General features: G+C 38.7%; 1 protein-coding gene across 1 annotated transcript in view; it reads right to left on the reverse strand.

Moving 5' to 3' along the window:
* Positions 1–22,368, reverse strand: part of LOC112974939 (follicle-stimulating hormone receptor) — a 93,561-nt gene that overhangs the window by 70,918 nt on the left and 275 nt on the right. The gene's annotated exons all lie outside the window — the stretch shown is intronic.

Consider the following 22,368-nt stretch of genomic DNA (forward strand, 5'->3'; position numbering starts at 1 on the left):
ATGAATAGAGTACCCCAGAGACCAGCACTGGGCCTGCTTAACATAGTCATAAATGATCTGGAAGGGGAGTGAACAGCAAGGTGACAAACGTGATGATGACTAGGGTAGCAAGACAAGAGCTGGGTGAAAAGGGTTGCAAAACTAGCAGGAGGACTTCATTCTTCATATAACATGTAGTTAAGCTGTGCAACTCTCTGCCACAGGACACTGAGGATGGTTGATATTCAAAAAGAACTGGATAAATTCATGAAAGGAAAATATGTGAAGAGAGTTAACTACCAAGATGCCACTCTGCTCAAGATGTACGAGCCAGACATAGCTGGAGAGGGTTCTGGTAGTGCACAATTATCTGGGATTACCAGGATGCTCGGCTAGGGAGAKCCTTGATCCAAACCAGAGCTCCTCTCTTCATAAGGGAATTTCTAATAACTGTTCCCTTTCCTGTTTTACTCATCTTTATTTCACTCCTCCACTTGCTAATGCTCCACAAACTCCAGCTCTCAAGTTCAAAATTTCTGTCCTTATCATCACTATGCAGTTCAGCAAGCAAATGCTTTCTCCCACTGACATGTATTTGAGGCCTACCAAATACTGACCCTTAGAGACGTCTCTTCCCAAGTCCTAACACACTCACAGGATAAAATTCTTCTGTATTATTATAGCTTTTTTTGTTTTGTCTTTACTGGCTAACCAATAAAAAAAGATCTCCACTGAGATATCAGAGGAGCAAAGAACCTTCACCACAACTCTGCCAAAATGGGGATGGTGTTTTGATGTGTGCAAATGAGCACAAGCGAACACCACCTATTCTGGCCCCTTTAGAAACAGTCAATTTCTGTGTCATTGAAATGCTGAAGCATTTCCCATTCTTCAATATTTACAGTTCGTGTAAGGTTTTGTACATTAAAGAAGAGGAGGTTACTCCTTAGGTCAAAACAATTAAAGGATTATTCCCTTCCCYGGGTCAGCAGATCAGGCAAAGCGTAAAACTGAATCAGGGGTGTTTTCAGAGCTGCATTCATACCCCTATTTCGTTTCATAGAATTGACTCTACGGGACATTTTTTTAAATTAATATCACACCATCAAAGCCTTACTCCACTTACTTTAATAATAAAAATATTAAAAGAATGCTGTAGCTCTCCACCAGCTCTTTTGCTAGGTCATTTTGGCAATTTTTGTAAAAACAGATGCAATGCGTTGCCATTGTCCAGAACCTGCAGTTCTCCCTTACTGACTCTCTCACCCCACATTTTTTTTTAAATCCCAATCACTTTCCTCAAAACCAATTTTTTATCAGATTGGCTCTTTTACACTGGTTGTATCAGACTGCAATACCTGATCTACTGCAAAATAGTCAGGGAATCAGAAACTCAGCCACAGCAGAGTTTCTTTTATGATACATTAGGTGCTTAAAGAAGTAAGTTACTAACTGAAAGGCAATCTCCTCTTTGACTCACAGCTTGTGCATGACATGAACATGGCATCTCTCAGAGAAGTGATGGCAGTAAATAGAATAGATTTCCTTTCAATACTGTAAAGCAGACTCAGGCTCATAATACTCCAAATGCTTAGGCTTTGCATGACCTGTTTGCTGCAATTGCTTTTCTAATACCTTCCTCCCTGCTTTTCCATGGTAAAGATAGTGGTTCACACAGCCTTTGAGTAAAGGGTGCAGTTCTGACCCCTTTATTTCCAAAAGGGTATATTAGCATTAGGAAAGGCAAACAGAAGGACAATGAGGTTGAACAAGGACAAGAAATGGCTTCCATTAGAGGAATAATCAATTTGGCCAGGGCTTTTCAGCCTGAAAAACATAAGGGGCCTAAAAGAGAGATCTACAAAATGTCTCAGAAGGTAGACAATGATTGATTATTTACCATCTCTTCCATTACAAACGCTACAATGCATCATGTGAAACTAGAGGCAGCTATATTCAAAGCACACAGGAGGAGGTAGCTCTTCACACAATGCGTGTAGACTGGTAGAACTCCTTCGTACAGCTTGCATGGATGCAAGAAGCAGACATGGGTTAAAGGGCAGACTGGACAAATAATTTGAGGAGAGAGAATTCAGGGAAACTAAACATACAAACAACAAGAGTCTTAAGCCCGGGGCTGAAAGTAGTTGGAGGCTGGGGGAGTATTGTAGTAATACATCTTAAATGCTTGCTGATTCTTACTCTACCCTTAGCAGCTCTTAAAAATCCCTATTGTATGCAATGTCCTAGCATTGGAGAGAGACAGCAGTTAAAGGATGGGCTACCTTTCAACAGAGGAAAAGCTGCTCCMACATCTGCCTCTACTGGGCAAGTAGCCCTACCTGTCAGCTTGGGGGCAGGTGAGAGGATTAGGGAAAGAGGATTTAGCATGCCATTTGTTGGTGTTTGAGGGCCCAAATTGAGCTGCTGACCACCTGCAGAAGATCCTTGCTATGCTATACARTATCTTTGTGAAGCTTTTGGACTGGATCACATTGTAAACAAGCTGAGGGGCTTAGCTTTCATACAGTATCTGAACAGCTGCATTTTTGTTTAAGTGTTGGTCGTAGCAAGTATCCAATCAATACTATATCTGTGGCTATCAAGATAGGACAAAACCAAAGGTATCTTCTTACTGCACTGCATAAGACATTTCTAACCTACAAAGCTATATTCAGCAATACTGACTCCATCTTTCTATCTCCATATTGAAGTAAAGCCTAAAATTTTTAAAAGCAGACTAAGGTTTCAGAGCCTATTACCTATACGTGCTTTCTTTATGAAGACATCTAAGCTTATGTTCTAATTAATTCCAGTTGATAATTATGGCATATTTCCAAGAAATCAGAGGCAGTAGTTTCTGAGGATGACCAAGCAGGCTTCAGGATAAACTAGGAACAGACTCTCAGTGTTTTTATTGCAGGAAGAATATGCTGTTGAAGTAAACACTCTGAGATGCAGTAGATGCAGACCCAATATGCAGTCCTTGCTCAAGCAGGAGCATCCCAGTATCTTTTAACTAGTTAAAGAATTTAGAGGCTGAAAATTAAAACAATGGTCTAAGATTAAGAGAAAGATGGTTACAATAGCACCACCAGCAAAATGCACTGACAATAAATGAATACACTAAGTAAATAAATAAATGCATTAACAATTAATGAATACCATTAAGTCAATAAATGCTGATACTTGGCCAGAGACTCAATTCCAGCTTGGTGCTAAAAGGTGTCTATCTCCTTAAGGCTTTATTTTTGCTTTTGTTTTGCTTTTAATAGMAAGGGTTTTATTTGATTTTTAATTCTGAATAAAGGTATTTATTTTTAAAAAACTATCCCTCAGCCCTTAGACAAACCTGTGCTTCCAGGGAAGAAGCAGGCAGAGGAGTTCCTCTGCTGGGCCTTAATTCAGGAACATGGTAAGTCCCATTCACTCCAGCATATCAAGATGAGTGCATTTAAGGAAATGCTTAGATTTCTTTCTTGAATAAAAGTGGTGCTTTGATTCAGGACAATAAACAATGGGTGTATCCCTCTTTCTTTGATCTTGGAATTAACTGAAGGATCCCTTGTGTAATTCTCTACATTACATGCCTAGAATTAGCATGCGGCTGACTGCATCAACAGCAAAAGATAGGCTGAAGGGACTAAAATCCTGTTTGGTGCTGGGGAAGTACAAGGTTTGTGAGCCCATGTGGTGGCCAGAGGGCCACCATCTGAGCAAAAACTGCATGAGTATGAGCCAAATAAATATTCCTGAGCTCACTTCATATATCAGAAAGAGGAATCTAGACCCCTCTGCTCTCACTGAAGGTGTGAAATTAAATGCCTTTTCTCTCAGAGAGAAACAGAGGACAGAAAAATGAAACACAGAACAGAACTCTGCTTGAAAACAGAGTGAAAATAAATCAGCAGCAAATGGATTAGCCTCAGATCAGAACACCCAGAGCAGCCTGATCTGGAACAGCAGAGCATTCAGTGCTTGTGTTTTCTAAATTAGTTTTAATAAATAGAATCAATAGCTCAAATTATGAAGAAGGACAAAAGCACAGATCAAATCGATCAAGGCTGTAGCTTATCATTATAAGCCAAGGGGTGTCATCTCTTGTCTGAAGGAGATAAGGTGGCAAAAGAATCCACTTGCAGCTTTTCAGTGTCTTTCTCAGAACAGCTGTACGCAGGGTTGGATACAAAGCCCGTAAATGCTCCTGGTTATCCAAACACAAACATAGCCTCCCTTTCCTTTTCCTTTCCCCAGCAGAAAAAACAGGAATTTTTGAATCCTTTGACCAGAAGGTAAATGCAAAAATTTACCCGGAAGACAGGCACAAATAGACAAACAAGTACAAAATATCCTTCATTACATATAGGATTAAACGCTCAGGTGAAGAGATTCTTGTTCACATTTTTGGAAAAGTGGCTCTCCCTATATCAGGAAGGTTAGGAAGGGGTGTTGGAGGACAGAGTTCAGGAATTTGCTCTCTGCCATATAGCTAGACAGGAATGTCCAGCTGGACAGTGTCCCCCACTGGAGGGGGGCGGGGGAACCTGCAGTGGGAGGGAGCAGGGAATTTGCAGGGCTGTGTTTTCCTTTTGCCCTGTTTTATGCAGAGGGACTTTCCCAAGGGAAGCTGTGCTCTCTCATCTACAGAGCACAGGTTTGGGATCCCAGGGACTTGGGCTCCACTCCTGGCTGCCAGAAGATAAAGGGATTTGTGCCTCATTAACCTCTTTGTAAAACAGGTGTAATAACAGGTATCTCTGCAAAGAACTTTGACACCGAGTGATGCAAAACAGCATGCTTCTTTCTGCATAAAAATTTGAAATTATCAGCAACTCCCCCCCAAATTTGTATAGTTTAAAGCAATTCTAGCTTTTCATGGCTGTTTTAATTCCACCTACTGATTTACAGACAATGAGACAGCTTTATGCAGGGACAGTTTGGTTCCAACTGGGTTTATTAGCTCCAGGGCAGTTCTGCTAAAGCAGGGCTGGATCACCAAGAACTGCAGGCAAGTTTCAGCAGTGGGGGCCCAGCTCTGCAGGAACGCCTTCACCTGGGCGCAGAGCTGCACGGGTGCTCACAGCAAGATCTGATCTGGAGCTTCAGAGTGAAAGTGAAAAGCTACAGCACAGAGACACCCCCTAAAAGGGAGGAAAAAAGGGAGCACTCCAGCTGCCTCTGGGTAATAAAGGCGGGACCTTACTTCAAAAAGCTTGTTCTGCTTAATAGTGGTCTCCTCCCCCCAAAAATGAAACTGAGGAAAATCATATTCCAGTGCTAAACAGCTTTTCAAGTCTCAGTTGGACTCAAAGTCACCAACCTGTGTCTACCCTGGGTCTGCATGTGGAGGGTTTGTACTGTTTATCACAGGAAAATCACCATGAGCTCCCCTTGTGATAGAGTTTTTATCCTAAACTCCCCGAACATTAGCTCTGGAGCACGAGCACTGCACAGGAAACTAAATTACTTTAATTAATTAAAAAAAAATAAAAATCTTTTTTTGCCTCAGAAATTACTTTCTCATTAAAATTAAGCTGAGTGCAATCCACCAGCCCTGAATATATTTAATCAAATATTGTACAATCGAAGAGGTTTTTGGCACACCGCATGACATCCCAGAGGTGTGAGAACAATGCAGGGTACTGATAACCTCTGTTAACTCCTGTTCATCCTCTGGCTGAATAGCTGGCATCAGTTATATGGGCTTTGTGCTGATATATAGTATATAAGAGTCTTTTCCATTGTTGTGGCTGAATTATAGATAAACAGTGAAAGGGAATAATAACCTTATAATAATARAATATGTGACAGATGTACTACTAAAGTCATTCAGTTACTCTAGCAATGAGCACGGTTCAAAGCCTATCTAGGATAGGCTTCCACTTTCCTAATAAATATTTAGAGACTTTTTTTTTTTTTTTTAATTTTCAGGGACATAATATTGAACATCCAACAAAAAAAAAATCAGTTTAGATCCCTAAGTGTTTTTTATTACATTCATTCAGAAATAGATTTCATAATATTTTGTAACAAGCAGTGCCTTTGCCAGAAGACACAGAACTCCCTCAGCTAAAGAAGTCATAGGTTGACTACAAGTCCAATGAAATAAACACAGTACCAATTATGATTCAAGTGTAGTATAAGTTATTTTCTATTCAGTCAGGAAGAAATGATTTTCCCAGCAGTGTCACTGGCACTGTAATGATTATTGGATGTAAGCCAAGTTAAGAAAATGATGGAAAAACAAATTAGATGGGCTGCAGATCAGTGGCTTATCTTGACTGCTCACCTTGAAGGCACAGTTTGGAAAACATAATATACAGTAGCGGGTGTCAGGATATTTGAAACCTCTGCTCTCCTTCCTTCCTCCTGATATTTCATATTAAAACTTCAAAACAGAAATAAACATTTCTAGCAGAGATAAGCATGAGTCTTGCCATTCTAAGGACATCTGCTTAATTAAAAGCAATGATAACTTTGCTTTTAATTATTTTCTGATGAAGATAAAGGAGTATAAATTGTATAAGAATTTAGCTTTGTCTAATACTCTCATTTCATATATGCAACTATTTATGAGTCATATGAGAAAAAATGTTGCCAAGGCTCTCTAGCTTTTATTAGCTGACACTTCAGTACTGATGACCAAGTGCTAAGGCAATGCAGTAAAACACAAGGCCCAATATTATGGCACAATCTAATGGAAATCAATAGGAATTCTTCCACTGATTTCCAGCATGCATTGTATAAACTTTTTATCGCGTGCATAAGCCTGAATAATGTGAACAGAGGTTAACCAGCAGTGACGTAATGATAATCTCTTTATGCAGAGATGGAATTGTCCTGATCAGAGCTTTTAACAAAAGAACAAGCTGGCCTCACATTCTTCTTTGACTACATCCTCAATCAGCAAATGTACTGCACATTAAGTGCTGCTGCACATCTTATCTAGCTGAGAGAATTCACTGCAAGAGACTTAGTTAGCTATGTTTGGTTTTGCTCTAGGGCCAGTAAAAAATGACAGTCAGTGTTACCACCAAACCTGAAACGTCTTTGCAAAGTTTCACACGTACCCTTCCAGAATCAGGAGGTTTCCCTCAGATGTGTTTCAAAGGTCTGTATTGCTACTTAAGAGATCTTCTCCTCTAATTACAGCTTCCTTGCATGAGCTCATATTTTTGCTGGTTTGTATGGTAAAAGGTCACTTAAGTTTCAAAGATGAGTTGGCCTTGCAAGGAATAAGAGATTGCACAATTTTTGTAGTTCATTACTGTGTTGAGAAAATGTGCCGTTAATTTACAGTCATTGAGCTGTAGGGTTAGATGTAGTGTTTGGTATTTCAGCACTTTTGTTTATTACATTTCAGTCTCCACCATTTTTCTTTATGGTAACATCTACATCTGTTCTTGCAAATAGATTATTCAAATATTAGGCATGATACTGGTTATTCTCCTCTACTTTATCAGAATAAGGCATGCTTTGCAGCAACAAGAAAATGAACATTTGCTCCGAGTTTGACAGTTGTAAAGGATGTTTATTTCCTAGGGCTTTGTTTACTAGACTGCAGTTTTTAAAAGATTATTTTATGCTGCTTTTGGCAAAAGTAATGGTTTGCAAAACCATTATTATTGTTCCCCAAACCAGTATTTAGGGCACATATATTGAGTTATAGAAGAGCAAATAATATGCAATGAAAGTACAGAAAGACACAACTAAAGTTTGTTTTGTGCATGCTTTTTGACTTTCACACCTCCTTCACTCACAGGTAATCCTCTGAAACACCCATGCTTTCGCTGCTATCCACTTTTCTGGCACAAGTAACCTCTGACACTGTGGGTACTGCTATTCCAGCAATGGGATAGCAGAGAATGGTTGGTGATCAGCTTGACAGCTTTTTTTTCAGAATGTATTTTCAGTCACCACCATTTCTTTAAAAGCCATTGGGATGTTTTTTCTCTTAATGAACAAGATGAAAAACCGTCAGGATGAATGTGCAAACCAAACGTAATTTGGAAGCATGCTGTTAGGCAGGTCAACACAAGAAGCATGGTTGTTGGGTTCCGTTACAGCAGCTATCAAAATATACTTATGCTGAAAATGATTTCCAGCTGATGGAACTCAATGCCATGAAAGCTCCCATAGTGATGCTGTGCAATACTTAATGAGGAAGGTGAAATTTAGGCATCCATACAGTCTAGGTGTACTCTCTTCCTTCTTCAGTGTTTTATGAAAAACAGGCAATATCATAATGAAGATTAAGACTTCTGGGACTTGTGGACTTTTAGAATGCAAAGCCCACAGAAATTTGAGTTTGGACCAAACACTGAGTATTTCTACACAATATAGGCTGAAGCCTAAGCTGTTATTCATAATGGTACAATATCAGCATAAGGTGCTTTACAGAAATTTATAAATTCCTTTGTATAATTGTAGAGACACACTACAGCTAGCAAGTCAAGCACTGCTAATAAAAATAGCAGCTTCCCATCCCTCCAAAGCAAAGGTTAACAAGCTTTCTGTGGAATGCAGAAAATCTTCAAGGAGACRCGAGTACGAACTTTTGAAGCACCCCCTGCCTTATTCCCTATTTTAGCTGATAACCACCACTACGTTCTTTCAGCYTGGAGGACATTAAACAGATGAATCTACACCTAGAACCAAGGACATGTCTTGGCAGTCTAAAACAAAAACAAACAAACAAACAAACAAATAAAATCTTTCAAAACCTTGAACGAAGAGCCAGCCTCTCTGCTTTCTAGTGCACTAGAGCATTTCTTCTAGACAGCAGTCACATCTCTGACACAAACAAAAGGGAAAGTATAAGCTGCTGCTATTCCATAACCCTGAAGCTACAAGGCTGTCCCTGCTAGACCAGGGTAATGGTACCTCTAACAGAAAGTACACCTTGACAGGCACTTCATGGAGACGCAGATCCCCATGTTGAGCTTGGACAGTGTTTCAGTAAAGCACTGTATGAATGTACTCTAACTTCTAGGGTGAAGTGCTCAAAAACTCAATCCAAATTCTGTGTTTTAAGCCCATGCACTACACTGGTACGACACCAATATAACATGGCAGTAATACATACAGAAATGATAACAGCCAAAAAAGTATTATTTGCTGCATGTACACTGTGTATAAAAAACCAAACCCCATAGATATATTATTCACATATTTATGAAGGGATATAGCTAAGGAGACATACACAGATAATAGCTAAATTCGTAAAGGGACCAAAACCTTCCAATTAGTGCAGCACATGCAGCCCTACTGACAACAACAGATCTAACAGTTATCTGTAACTGAAATGTCCATGAAAATCTCCACCTCAGCTGTCTTTAAATTACTGACTGTAACACTACTGTAAAATGCTGTTCTTCTAATAAAGTGACAGAAACTAATATAAGAATAGTACAGAAATGAAGACAGTGGAAAAGGTGATGATGAAGAGGTACCACGTCAGTAAAAATATATTTGAAGAAAAAAAAACTGAAATGGTATATGCATCACTTCAACACTACAAAATAGTAGAGCTATGACTTTGTACTGTATTATTTAGGAGATTCAAAACAGCAGGCCTGCATTCCATGCTGTTGAGCACAAAGCCTTTCTGTGATGAGCAATAGTTATTAGAAAGGAATATAAATGTGCAAGAGTTTTTTTTTCTTTTCTTTTCTTTTGAACATGGAAATATATTGCCATAGGAGTATGGTCTGGTGAATCAGGCTCCCACCTACACCATCGATTGGTGACCCTGTACTCTTGAAAAATTACGTGTCCTTTGCATCCCATAGATTAGACTTTTGTGAAATGGATAAAATTATGTTTATCTACATACCAGAAATGTTACAAGACTTGTTAATATTTTAGAAAAGTTTTGCTAGTCCTAAGAAAATTGTAAGATTTCCGCATGGTTTACTAAAAAACAGAATTCAAATCTCCCTACTAACTTAAAATAAATTTAAACAATTAAATATATATTTAATTTGTGCTTTCAACAACCATTTTATTCTTCCCTGAAATGGTTTCCTGTCTACTGCAACAGCATGAAGTCCTGAATCTGCAAATATGCACAGATGGATAGTTTTCCACCTGTGATCCATCCCACTGCAACTCAGTGGAGCTGCCTGGGTGAGCAATTAGGATGTGTATGTTTGTGGAATCAAACCCCAGATTTTATTGTACAGTATTCCCTCACAGGGGCCACTAACACTGATTTCAGAGGACTGAAAAATGAGGTTTGGGCTTCATCTGCCGTGGCAACAATATACTGCAGATAGGAAATTATAGCTCCAGGGCTGTGGATACAGTGAGTATTCCCCCAAATCAGTAATTCCACCTAGATAGAGTTGTTGTTCTGTCAGGGCATTTCTTGTTTTGCTATCATTTTCTGACATAGTCTGTACTTCTTTCATGAAACTTCAATAGCCAAAAAAGAAAAAAAAAATTTCCACTGCAGTTCTGTTGAGCAAAGAAGACTACTTCAGGGACAAAACAGATTTTTAGTGTTGACCCTCTGCCCTCACCTAAAAGAAGGGTTTTTATAGCCCCTTTTTATACCTTATTTGTTCAAAAATTTTCATATGTCTATAAATATTCCTGCTGGGAGACTGGACTCTAAAGAAAGACTCTTTAGAATTGATCATTTCCCAGTAGTTATCAAGAAGGAAATAATGGGTTTGGCTGATCYGTTCTCCTCTTCCGCAGCTGAGAAGAGCCTGGAGATGCCAGAGAAATCAGCATGGACAGTGCTTCCACTGCTGGAGCTACATTTGCTCTTACCTAGGAGAGGGTCTGTGGCCCCCTCAGGTGCAAGTGCTCCCTGTTGAATATTGCGCCCTTTGACAAAGACTCTTTTCCCAAACATGCTTACTGAAGACCTGAAGGCAGTATTTTAATATACTTATATCATATAATGATACAAGTGAAAAAAGAAATCAAAGCTTAGCCTGAAGTTAGCAGTGAAATCTTAACTTCTGAAAACCAAAGGTAGGCAAGAACGTTACAGCAGGGACCGTTTCTAATCACTAGGCATTGCACAGAATATAAATTCATGAGAAAGGTTTCAGAAGATGTGTAAAGAAAACTTTTATATTTCTCAGACTGGCCATTTGATGATTTTGTTTAATCAAGAAAACCAAAACCAAATAAACAAATATCACTTTTTTCCATGTTCCTGGTTTTGGCAAAAGGAAAAGGGAGACAGTCCCTCCTTCCACTACTACTTTCTTCCACCTGAGCCTTGGCCACTTCATCAAATACTGCCACATACAGATGTTAATGTTTTTCATTGTTATCTTCTTTGTCTGTAGTCAAAACCATGGATGAAGACATTAAATACACAGACACTCCCTGCATAAGTGCAGATGGGAGTACACACACACAAAATTTCCTTCACTTCTCTTACTAGGATTTGTTTTCAAGGTGGGGTGGGGGAGTTCACTTCATGGCCATGCCATCCCCTTGCATCCCCAGTTCTGTTTTATGTCCAGAATATATATACAGGATGCTGGAAACTCTCTTAAGAAAACAAGAACCCACTTTCTCTTCCAATCTTCACAAAGTCATTCTAGTTCCTTATTAAACACTACTATTTTAAATCTCTAAATTTGCTGACCAGCATTTCAAAGCGTATTCCCTCCATATTCCACCCTACACAAATTCTCTGGAGGAAGAGTACAAAGAACTCCGTTTCCAGAGAAACTTCATGACTTTTCAGTCGGTGTTTAATACTGTTCCAAAACCTCTTGTCGGGTGCTTGTTCTAGGGAAAATTAGATAAAATAGCCTGGGAGCTCATTCTCTTGAAAGCACTGCTACCCTCAGAGCATGAATTTAAGAAATATTTTTGCCGATTGATTTTTTTATAATAGGATCCATGGTCTGCAATTATGTAAAGAAAAAATAAAATCTCAGTCCTTATATTTAATATGACCTTTATTTTGGGCCATGCATAAATAGAGAAGTTCTGTAAAATTAAGAGGACATACAAATGGTTTCTGAAGTCTAGAGGAACATGGGGAAGAGGATAACAAAGGGACTAGAAGAAGGGAAATCCCAAACATCTTATGAGTTGGGATTCTGCAGCTCTTGCTCATATACCAGCTCCAGGAGAGAGCCTTGTATACTGTGCTAAGTGAGACAACGAAGTGAGAGTTGCTGGACTGGATTTATACTGCCAAGAGTACTAACCAGTACCAGGACGCACCGGAGAGACAAGATCGGTCTACAGCAAGTAAGAGAATATGGCCAAAAGATGAGCACTTCTTTATTGGGCGCTACTGCGATAAAATCATCTGCAGAAAAGAAATCCTTTTGTTGGAATGTTTTCCTGCTTTCGTATCTACCCCTTCTAAAGGGTTTAAACTAGAAACAAGCACAAGAAGATGCCCAGTCCCTGGGAAGATGTCCGAGGCACAGGAAGTTTGGGAAGCTATGGCACACTTTTCAGGTTACAGATGGCTACGTTGGGAAAAGCACTTGACAGAAGGTCTACCCTCAGAGGTACTGACTGGAGGGACAGCCACCAGCCAGAAGTGGTTTGTCAACTTGGGATCAGCATGCTTCCCTCACTTTCTTTTCAGAGGACTAGCCCACAATTAAAAGGATTGGTAACTCTGTCAGTACCAAGGAGTAATGAAAAAAGAAATAAAAAGCTGAACGGGCTTAGATAACTAGTATAAACTGAAGGATGCACTCTTCCACACCTTATGCAAGTAACCTGAATTTAAACAGAATTACAAACATGAGAATCTCCTAATTATATTGATAAGCATTGAGCAGCAACCTCCAACGTTATTCGAGTGCAGAGATCAGCAAAAGGATTTAGATCCAGGCATTTTGGCCAAACACTGAGATTCCACCTTAGGTGCTTAGGCGCATATTTAGTAAAAGTGGGGAGAAAGGGGAATCTTGTCTCGAATTTTAAACACACAGAATCATGGATTAAGACTAATCTCAAGAAAGTTGAAAGCTAAAGGATCTGACAAAGTTCCTACTGAGATTGTCACTCCTCAGAGCAGAGAGAGTATCCTGGTATGAGGGCAGACCAATGTGTGGTTCTAATTTTATACTCCTGTTTGGATCTGGGATTCAAAGTTAGTGCCACTTTATTAAAAAGTTATGAACTTTCTCTTAAGCTAGCATGTTCAAGTCTTCCTGCTTCAGAGATGCAAAAAATGTATGACTACTACACAGACCAAGAACATATGCAAAATATGCATGTGACATGAAAGTTTTTCTTAGCATTTGTTAAATATGACCAGCACAACTTGCCACATGGCTTCATCATTCTGGGTTAAAAACACCTATCTGAGGCACAAGGCATGAAATTTGAATGCTAAAAAAGAATCATTTGATTCCTGTGCCACAGCGAAACCCCATATTAAACAAAGAATGAATTAAGCATAGAAAATTTAGATTGTTTTTCCACTGCATGTTTGTTCATACAGTGTTTTTGGAAAACCACTGAAGATGCACAGATTAGTTACAAATAAATATTAAAAAAAATAGTTAATATGAGCCAACTGTATTTGGACAAGAAATTGAATCAGAAATCACATCCTTGGTCACATTATCTGAAAATTTTATGTCAGCAGGAACATTACCAGGGCAGTATTCACACAACAGGATTTCCAGGTGTAATATGATAAAACGCTGACTGGCAACTGCTAGCATTCCGACGTAGGTAAGAGAGAGGACAGAAGGCAAAAACTTCAACTTGCAGCTCACCCAGCCGGTACATGCTGGGAGATAAGAAGTATTCATATCTTTCAGGCTGAGCCCCTGAAACATGTAAGGATGCTTGGAGGAAAACGTTAYGCGAAGCAAACAAATCACAATTATTCTGACCCTAGACCCAGAAATTAAGAAAACTGTACCTGAGTAAAGACAGCAGTTGGGTTCCTTATTACAGCTTATATGCAAGACAATTAGAAGAAATAATTTTCTATACTCGCATGTGAAATTCAGGCTTGACTCTGACCTATGATTTCAAATAAGCTTCATTTTAATGACTTAAATTTCACTGCTAATAAGAGCAGTCTAATCAAACTACAGGCAAAGAGTGTGAAATAATTTACAGGTTTTATCTGGAAAGGTCAAGGTCTTAAACAATGAAAACTGCTTTTCCTATCAAAGTGCTTGCCCTGCATAGTGTAAAACTAATAGACCATTATGAAAAATAATGCATGTCTTCTGTGCCCAAAGTATCTTGTTTACCACCACACACAAATTAATTACCAATCAGCTGCTATCAAAAGTAACAACACATGGCTGGCAGAGGTTCCGAATACCAGACAACGAAAATTATCTTAGTTCTTTCCACTGAAGTTGATGAAGCTATGACAATTTAAATTAGCTGCTGTGAACCTATCCCAATTATCTTTTAGCTTCCTGTGCAAGGACACTCGGGCAAGTTTAGCAAAATTAACTGAAAAGCTGTAAAATTAGAAGAGATTCTTTGATGGTAAACTTCACATGGACTTCTTTCAGTCCTCAGTTAGGTATGTAACAGAGGTTTACTTGTTTTTCTTCACTATGCTAGTATAATTGGCTTTGCAGAACCCACTCACACAGACAAACTGCGGGTGTTTAGAGCAGTTATCCTGTTCAGAACAGTATATTCACTTTAGATCCGTCTTCCATACAACTGTTCTCTCTGTTCCTCTAGCATTCCTCATCCATTCTGTTTTATCTCTCTTGCTGAGTTTTCCACGTACCTAATATTTTCAGTTACATGTCAACCCGGTTAGAACCCTCTGGCATTTGTAAGAAAAACTCTTGAGCAGCACAACAGACCTTCTTCTTCTACAGGCTTATCAGATGACACATTTCTTTCCAAATGTACTCTTCTGGAGGAATTCAATCTGGCACTTTAAAAATGTCTTCTGTTGGAGATTGCTTCTCCATCATATGCTAGAAATACTGCTGAAAGGCTATATATTTCAGAACTTTTTTTTTTTTTTTAAAGCAGCATGGCCTGGATTTTGAGGGAGATACAAGCTCTATTCTCCAGCACTTCAATGCTGATATGGCTTTGCTAAGGGCTAGATCCAGGAAGTGATTAACTGATGACTTCCAAGATGTCATTTATAAATCTTAGCAAGGAGTTGAAAGTATATTGCATGGATAAATGCAGATAAATGGATAATGGGTGAACTGTTCTGGTTTCACCTCTCTTAGAGTACAGTGGCTTGTATCCTGTTAGATCAGAGCACCAGAGACACAAACACACAGCTTCCTGCATCCATCTCTGTATAAATACCCAGAGCTCCCTATATAAGGAATAAGAGGGCAAGTCAACCAAGTTGGACAACTGCAACAGAGGCACATAAGCACCTGAGAAGCTTCTATGTCTTTCAAACTTAAAACAATACTCTGCAAAATTTTACCCTAGAGTTCTAACTATGCTCTACTCTACCAGCTAACAATGTTCACATTTGGATATCAATAGGATTCCCTGCACCAATGTGTCTTGGCCTGCCTGGATGGTAGAACAGATGAAGTTAATACAATTCAATGTTAGAAAAGAGAAGGCAACAAACTCTAAAATATAGTGTTTTAATACCATGCAGTGAAAATTGATGAGTTGTACAAAGTCATAGTAAGGGGAGTAAATGAAGCTAGGAAATGATCTATACCATTGAAGAGTTTAGTGTTGCATACCATTCAGGGCAAAGGAAAATTAACTGCTACATAACACTGGTGAATTCATGACTCCTCCAGTCTGTTTTGTGATTCATATTCTTATTAGAGGAATAAAAGACTTAGTTCCATACTACTTTCTAATGTCTCCTAAGCTTAACAACTTCTCCATTTTAACCACATTTTAGATTAAGATCTACTTATTTCTGACCTTACAGGGCTTTTCTCTCTTGCTGTGGCTCTGCACTAAATCTTGGTATTTACCATCTCACATCTCATGAATAACGTTATTGTTAAACGCTCCTAGGTTATAACAAAATGGAACAAGATTTGAATGGGGAGGCACCCAAGATGAAGACATCCTATTAGAGATGAGAGAATAAAACACAACACCTACATATGATTTCTTTAATTTTCCATAGGCTTTATAAAAACACTGATAACAAGCTTGTTCAATGGGCAAATTATGATTCTTTACAAATAGAAAAACTGAAGGAGAATATATCTAGAGTGTCCAGCACAGAGTCTTTGTTTCAAGACAAAGAGCTGACCAGTCCCAAGAACCCATTCAAGGTTATGCATCTGGTCTACAACATGTATGAAATATGACACAGGGCCCAGCTCTTTGCATGCTTAGGACAGTATTTGAGCTAATATAAAAATCAGAATCTATTTCATTAACAAATCTTTACCCAAATCTTTGATTCTGGACATCGTTTTTCTGCAAAATATTTGTCTCTTCCTCACCCAAGAAGACAAAGGAAGAGTAGAAGTTCACCACTGAAGTTCAAGACCAGTACTTTTCTCCCCAGGCTTGTAGTTCCAAATTAGAATTACTTGTCCTTTCATGGACTGGGGCTTTCAGAGATCACATGGAGCTGCTTCAGTAACTTCTATTTTACGGACACTGGAATATTCTTCTGTACACTTGTGTATGATCATAACATTTATGACTTAAGCTCTTCAAACGAATAACCAAGATAGTGAAGAATAAAGCCACAACTTTGGTTGGAGAGCAGCAGAAACACATACTGTGCTAGGGACACCTCTCTGGACAGGCAGAACACAAAGGGAGCTGAGCTGCTCCAAGCAGGCTGCAACCCGAGTTCACATCTTTTCATGTGGAACCAGCTCTGTGTCTGTGTGTGTGGAACCCGAGGGCTGCTGGAAAAGCCATGGTTTGTAGAAACACTGGTACAGTAGGAGAAGCCTTCTGTAGCTGATCCCAGTGAAGGGCATCGGGCTGGGATAAGACTTTGGTAGCATCTAAATGCTATATGCAAAACAAAGTCAATTCCTGTCTTTCACTGTGTTTCCCTGGAAAAGCTTAGTGATTTAAGAAGTTATGTGCTTGCCATTACATTCTAGGTGAATGCACATTCATTTCAAAGATACAGAATACACACATGCAGACACATCTACACCTTTGGAAGGAATGAGGTATCTCATAATGACTGCAACTTGATGCATCTGTAAGTCAGGTGAAAATCAACCCTATAATATTGTTGTATCAGGAGTAAGCCAGCAGAGTCTACAGCAATGCAAAGCAACTCCTATTGCTGCAGAGGTGTGTTGTGCTGAAAAGGTTTTTCAAAGCTTTGGAAGTTGGATGGATGTTTCTATAGACAAATGTACCTGGTAATTTATAGTAGCTGATGATCTGCCCTGCAGAGTTTGTTATTCTTCTTTAGTATCACTTCCTTCCTTGCACCTTTTCTTTATTATCTCTTATGTTCTGCTTATTTCTTATCCTCCCAATGAAAATATCAAATATAGAATCCAGTATAAGCATTGTACCTCTCCAGCGATATACAGCCAGTGATCATACAGCAACCTATACTGCTTTCTGCCTCAAAAGAGGAGCCAATCATAAATTTGAGGAGAGAAGAATGTAACACTAACAGTAAATGTTTATCTCCATCTCTGTCTCTAACCCTGGTGCAAAGTGAGCTTGTTAAAATAAATTAAAAAAAAAAAAAAGGTAAAAGCTTTAGATCACATCTAATATGCTCTAGTTACTCAAATATTTTCATGCCTTTCTGATAATACATGGATTTACTGATTAACTACATAACTAACCAGAATATAGACACCCACACTTGAAAGCTTCAGGGGTCTTCATTTTGTTAGTTTAGTTTATCCTCTCCATGCTTTCCTTCTTAGATTAAGGCCAGTCCACCAGTCCTGAATAAGAACTGTAATTGTCTGCAGGTTTCAATATAGTTTCAACTTTGTGTGAAAGTATTTAAAAAAAAAAAAAAAAAAAAAAAGCACACTCATTGTAGTTGTCAATAATAGTATTGCCGTTACTGTTCAAATCATTTGTAGCCTATTTCTCAGGAAAGCACATCTAACTCATTTAATACATAACACAGAATTTGCTATTTCAAGGCAGCCACTGTTTCAGTGGTCAGACATCTACTCAGCCTTGACTTGATAGTCTAAAATAAATATCCTTGAGCAATTGTACAAAAACACCTATGCAGAGGGCAAGAATAAATCCAATGTTTATAGTTTGCAGATGCTTGGGATAAAACATTCTAAATAATATACTTTTAAACTGCTATGTCAATGGCTAAGCCAGTTAGTGAAGCTGGAGAATGGATTTTAAAATACAAAGCACCAAGTGATCAAGCCTTATTTATTCTACCTGCAGCTTCAGTCTCTCTCTCGCTAGAATTTTGAACAGATGGGTGCCCAAACGGTAGACCAAATCCATTGGCAATAGTTTCAATCATTCTAGTTGTTCCTTTCCAAAACTGGCACCACTTACCTGCTAAAGTCTCTGGCATGCTAACATGTTAAACAATTTTTCATAGAAAGGCTCACAAGGGAATTTTTAAATCCCCTGAATCACAAATCTAACTTTGCAAGCTTTCTTTGAGGAGTCTCCATGCTCAAGAGAAGTTTCTTATAACAACTCTGCTCTGCCTGGAATCAGTCAGGTAGAATGTACCAACTGCTCAACATATCCACGCTACTGTTGGCTGTATCAATATTATACCTGCTAAAGTGGGCTAATCATCAGGACTGTAAAGTTCAGGTGCAGCAGCAAACTAGGAAAGTAATTGGACTGGAAACAGTTTCTCTTTAGTGTACACCGACCTGATTCATATTTCTGGATAGGAGCATAGTGAATACAGTATGACCGAAACTGACTTCCTGATACTTTTTGTAAAAACATGCATCCCAGTAGTCAGGTAAAATATTAATGTTAATATTTGTCTCACATAACTTCACATGATTGCAAGCTGACTTAGACAAAGCAACCTTTTTCACTTCCTTTCTTAGGCTTCCTTGTATTGGTGCTTTATTTTGTCAAATAAGAAGTATATTCTACTGTCCAAAAGTAACGCCTCAACTTCTAGGGCACAGCTCACTATTTCACTGGGATACCGTGAAAGTGATTCAAAATACTTCTCAGATGAGAAGCCCAATAGCAAGGAAGGGTACTGTAAGAGATGAGTATGTTTTCCTGGCATTTCCTGTAAATACTAATGTTTTTCCAGTCGAATGTGAACAATAGGTATACATATACATTTCTGCTTAAAGTATGTTGCTAAATCTAAAGAAGGATCCCTGCCATTCTCAGAGCAAATTATTTTTGTTTGCGTTGGTTTTTTGAAGCAAGATCTCCAATGACTAAATGAAATCTTAGTGAATAATTAGAAGGATGGATTACAGAGCTTTACACCAGATTTGAAGAACAGCTTTTAAATCTTCAAGGAGTAAACTGTTTTAGGTGACCATTTACTTGCTGACTCACTTATTTCCTTACTCTCTGACTTTGTGAGGTGATTAATAGTTAACATTTTGACACAATGAACTTAAGTTTCCCATCTGAATTTTCTGCCTTTGGTTTCTCATGGATTACCTCCAGAATTACAATCACAGCCTTCTTTATTCCTCACAGGCATTTCAGTAACTACAAGAAATGCCAAAAATACTTCTATCCAACTCCTCTTCCAGGCAAATATTATAAAACAAAACACCTAATCACCACAGTCTCCTCCCGAAAACATTTGGAGCATGCCAACTGCAGAGTATTCTCAAATCTGCAAGTAACAACACACAAAGAGAAGTATAACATTCCTCTCCCAAGATTTTGGCCTGTAGGCTGAGGAGTAGACGTGGTAGTAAGAACAGGAACGAAAACCTGTCGTTTCTGATCCCTGCTCTGTTACAACATGGTAAGTACAAACAGGACTGGCTCACAAAATGAGACTGCCAACCCCTCCTGCTCTGACACAAGTGCTAAAGCAGGTGCTAATCCAACTAGAAGCAAAAATCCCAACTCCTGTACCATGCGGCAAAGCTCCCACTAACTGCCGAGTGTAAGCTCTCGCTGTCAGCAAAGCAGCTACAAAAGAGATCCTGGCAGTATGTGTCAGTGGCCATTAGGGCACATACCTTAAAAAAAAAAAAATCGATGGCAAAGAACAGAGATAACAGTTGATTAGTCTGTGCGGACAATATTTTTACCTTCATCCTGACTTTTCTCCATAAGTGACCCAGCTGGTTGCCATGTACCATCGTACTCACTTAAGAGTGAGTCGTGGTGAGACAGAAATACACAGAAATAGGGGAAGTTCTCTCTCTTCAAACATAGCTACAGGCATACTTGAGGCTTATCAGGCTCCTGTTCTCTCTCCAAAGCTTTCACCTGCATATTATTCAACATCTAAATGACATTAGTAGGAAAGCTATCAAGGCCACACAGAGAAGGTGAAGAGCCTACTGAAGAGGACCCCCCTGCCCCTTATGTCAAAGGTAAATAGACCACAGCATCCAGCACCCTCTCAGAATTACTTCCTAAATGAAAGAAACACCGTGCAGGAGCTGCACTTGTAGTAGAAATAAGTCTCTGCTTGTGTCCTATGCAAGACTGTTAGACACTGTGGCCACCTATACTCAAGTTGTTACACTGGTTTTACAGGCCTTGTGACTCCTTGAGGTTTTCTGAAGACACCCAAAGAAAGCTTATTCTCCATTGCCAACAGTGTATTTGCAATAGCAGTTAGAGCAGTAAAGTTTATTTTAGTCAGCTGAATCAACCCACTGGGCCTTCAGCATACAGATGTGACTACAGGAAGGCACCTCTTCATAGCCCCGCTTTTGCCCTTGAATGAAAATCTAAGGCTTATCCAACATTCAACTCTTCAGCTAATGCATCAAGTTTTATTCACATTAACGCTTGATACATCAGAAGCAACTTCACAGAGTTTTTATGGACAAGTTCTTTAACAATGATGAAATCAATCCCAGGGCTATCATTGATTTAATGGGATCTGCATTGTGTCCTGAAGAATCAAGAGTTGGTGTAAGTGAGAAGAGAATCAACTGAAGAGATTTAACACTAATATTTATAACACCTAAAGAATTTATAACACCTAAAGAAAAAAGGATTCACTTCCTGTTTTCAGGCACACTAATGTCCTAGCCAGCTGTTTCAGGGAATACACAGTTATGCTGAGAAACTAGCAAATTAGCAACCTCAACAAACCTTTAAAAAGTTAACAAGTATCCACTGCAAACAAATTCCACTTATTAACAGGTGCTTTTTGGTGATAGAAAACTATTTCTTTTCAGAAATAATTGTAAAATTATTTTGCTTAATCCCTCGAAGGCAGACCTTAACTGTGCAATCTAAAGAAACAATCAAAGCAAAATTAAACAAAATTAGCAGTATATGCCTAGAGCATGGCTCACTCAGGATTTAGATAACCTAAAATCACAGAAAGATTATTTTTCCCTCTAGTTGTGAGACTGATTTAAACTTTTATTGACCTTCTGCAGTTAATTCAGACATTTTTCTCAAGTTTTCACCACGGTCTACTTATTCTATTTATTCAGTGAACATAATGACTACTCCTTCTCAATTAAAGGAGACTTCTCCACTAGAAAAACTGTAGCATAGTATAGCATGGATATATTATGGTCTGTAAGATCAGGCTAGTGACATACCATTCCTCCTTGTACCCTCTCTCCGAACTTGTTGCTACAATCGTTAATAAAGGGTTTATCCAAGACTGCTGCCTTCATTTTGCTTTAGGTCTTAATGATGTTAGATAGCTGTAGGTGTATATAATCGGTGTTGCGTGAGGCGATATAACCTGCTTTAAAAAAATTAAAAAGTAAAACAATCACTTGGACTGTTACGTATTTGTCATTGTGTGAATTCTCTTACTAGCCTACATTACTGACACAGAAAACAGCTGCCGTGCAGCATTGTTCACGTTACTTTATGGAAAACAAAGAGAAGCTTTAAGATAGATAAAACTCTTCCTTGAGTAACACAGTACTGTATCTTCACATTGTTCATTCTCACCAAATGCAGTCATACTGCTCCTTTGATACAGGAGAATCACTCCCTGACTCCTTATCTTTTTTTTTTTTTTAAATTTCTTCATGATTTCAAATGAAAACAAGAAGTTCCTTCCTGGCAAATAAATACAAACCTTTGGCAAGTTCCTGCAGTACGAACAGAAATGCTCATGAAGTTGTTTGGGGCAGACAAGTTGTACTGCACATTTCAATAATGCTAAAGCAAGCTGTAAAGAAAGCTCAGACTTTATGCTTCAAATTACTGTCACAGTACCAGGGAGACTTGTTTAAAGTTTTGTCTATACTTTGCATTATAAAATACCATATCTTTTCTTAACAGAGATCTTAAAATGAACATAACAGTAATGGAGAGACGCTTCAAGTTGTAACTTAATGAATGTCAGAGGAAGTGCTGTGCTTTTCA

This window comes from Apteryx rowi, unplaced genomic scaffold, assembly GCF_003343035.1.
Source record: "Apteryx rowi isolate R43461 unplaced genomic scaffold, aptRow1 scaffold_64, whole genome shotgun sequence".
Lineage (NCBI taxonomy): Eukaryota > Metazoa > Chordata > Aves > Apterygiformes > Apterygidae > Apteryx > Apteryx rowi.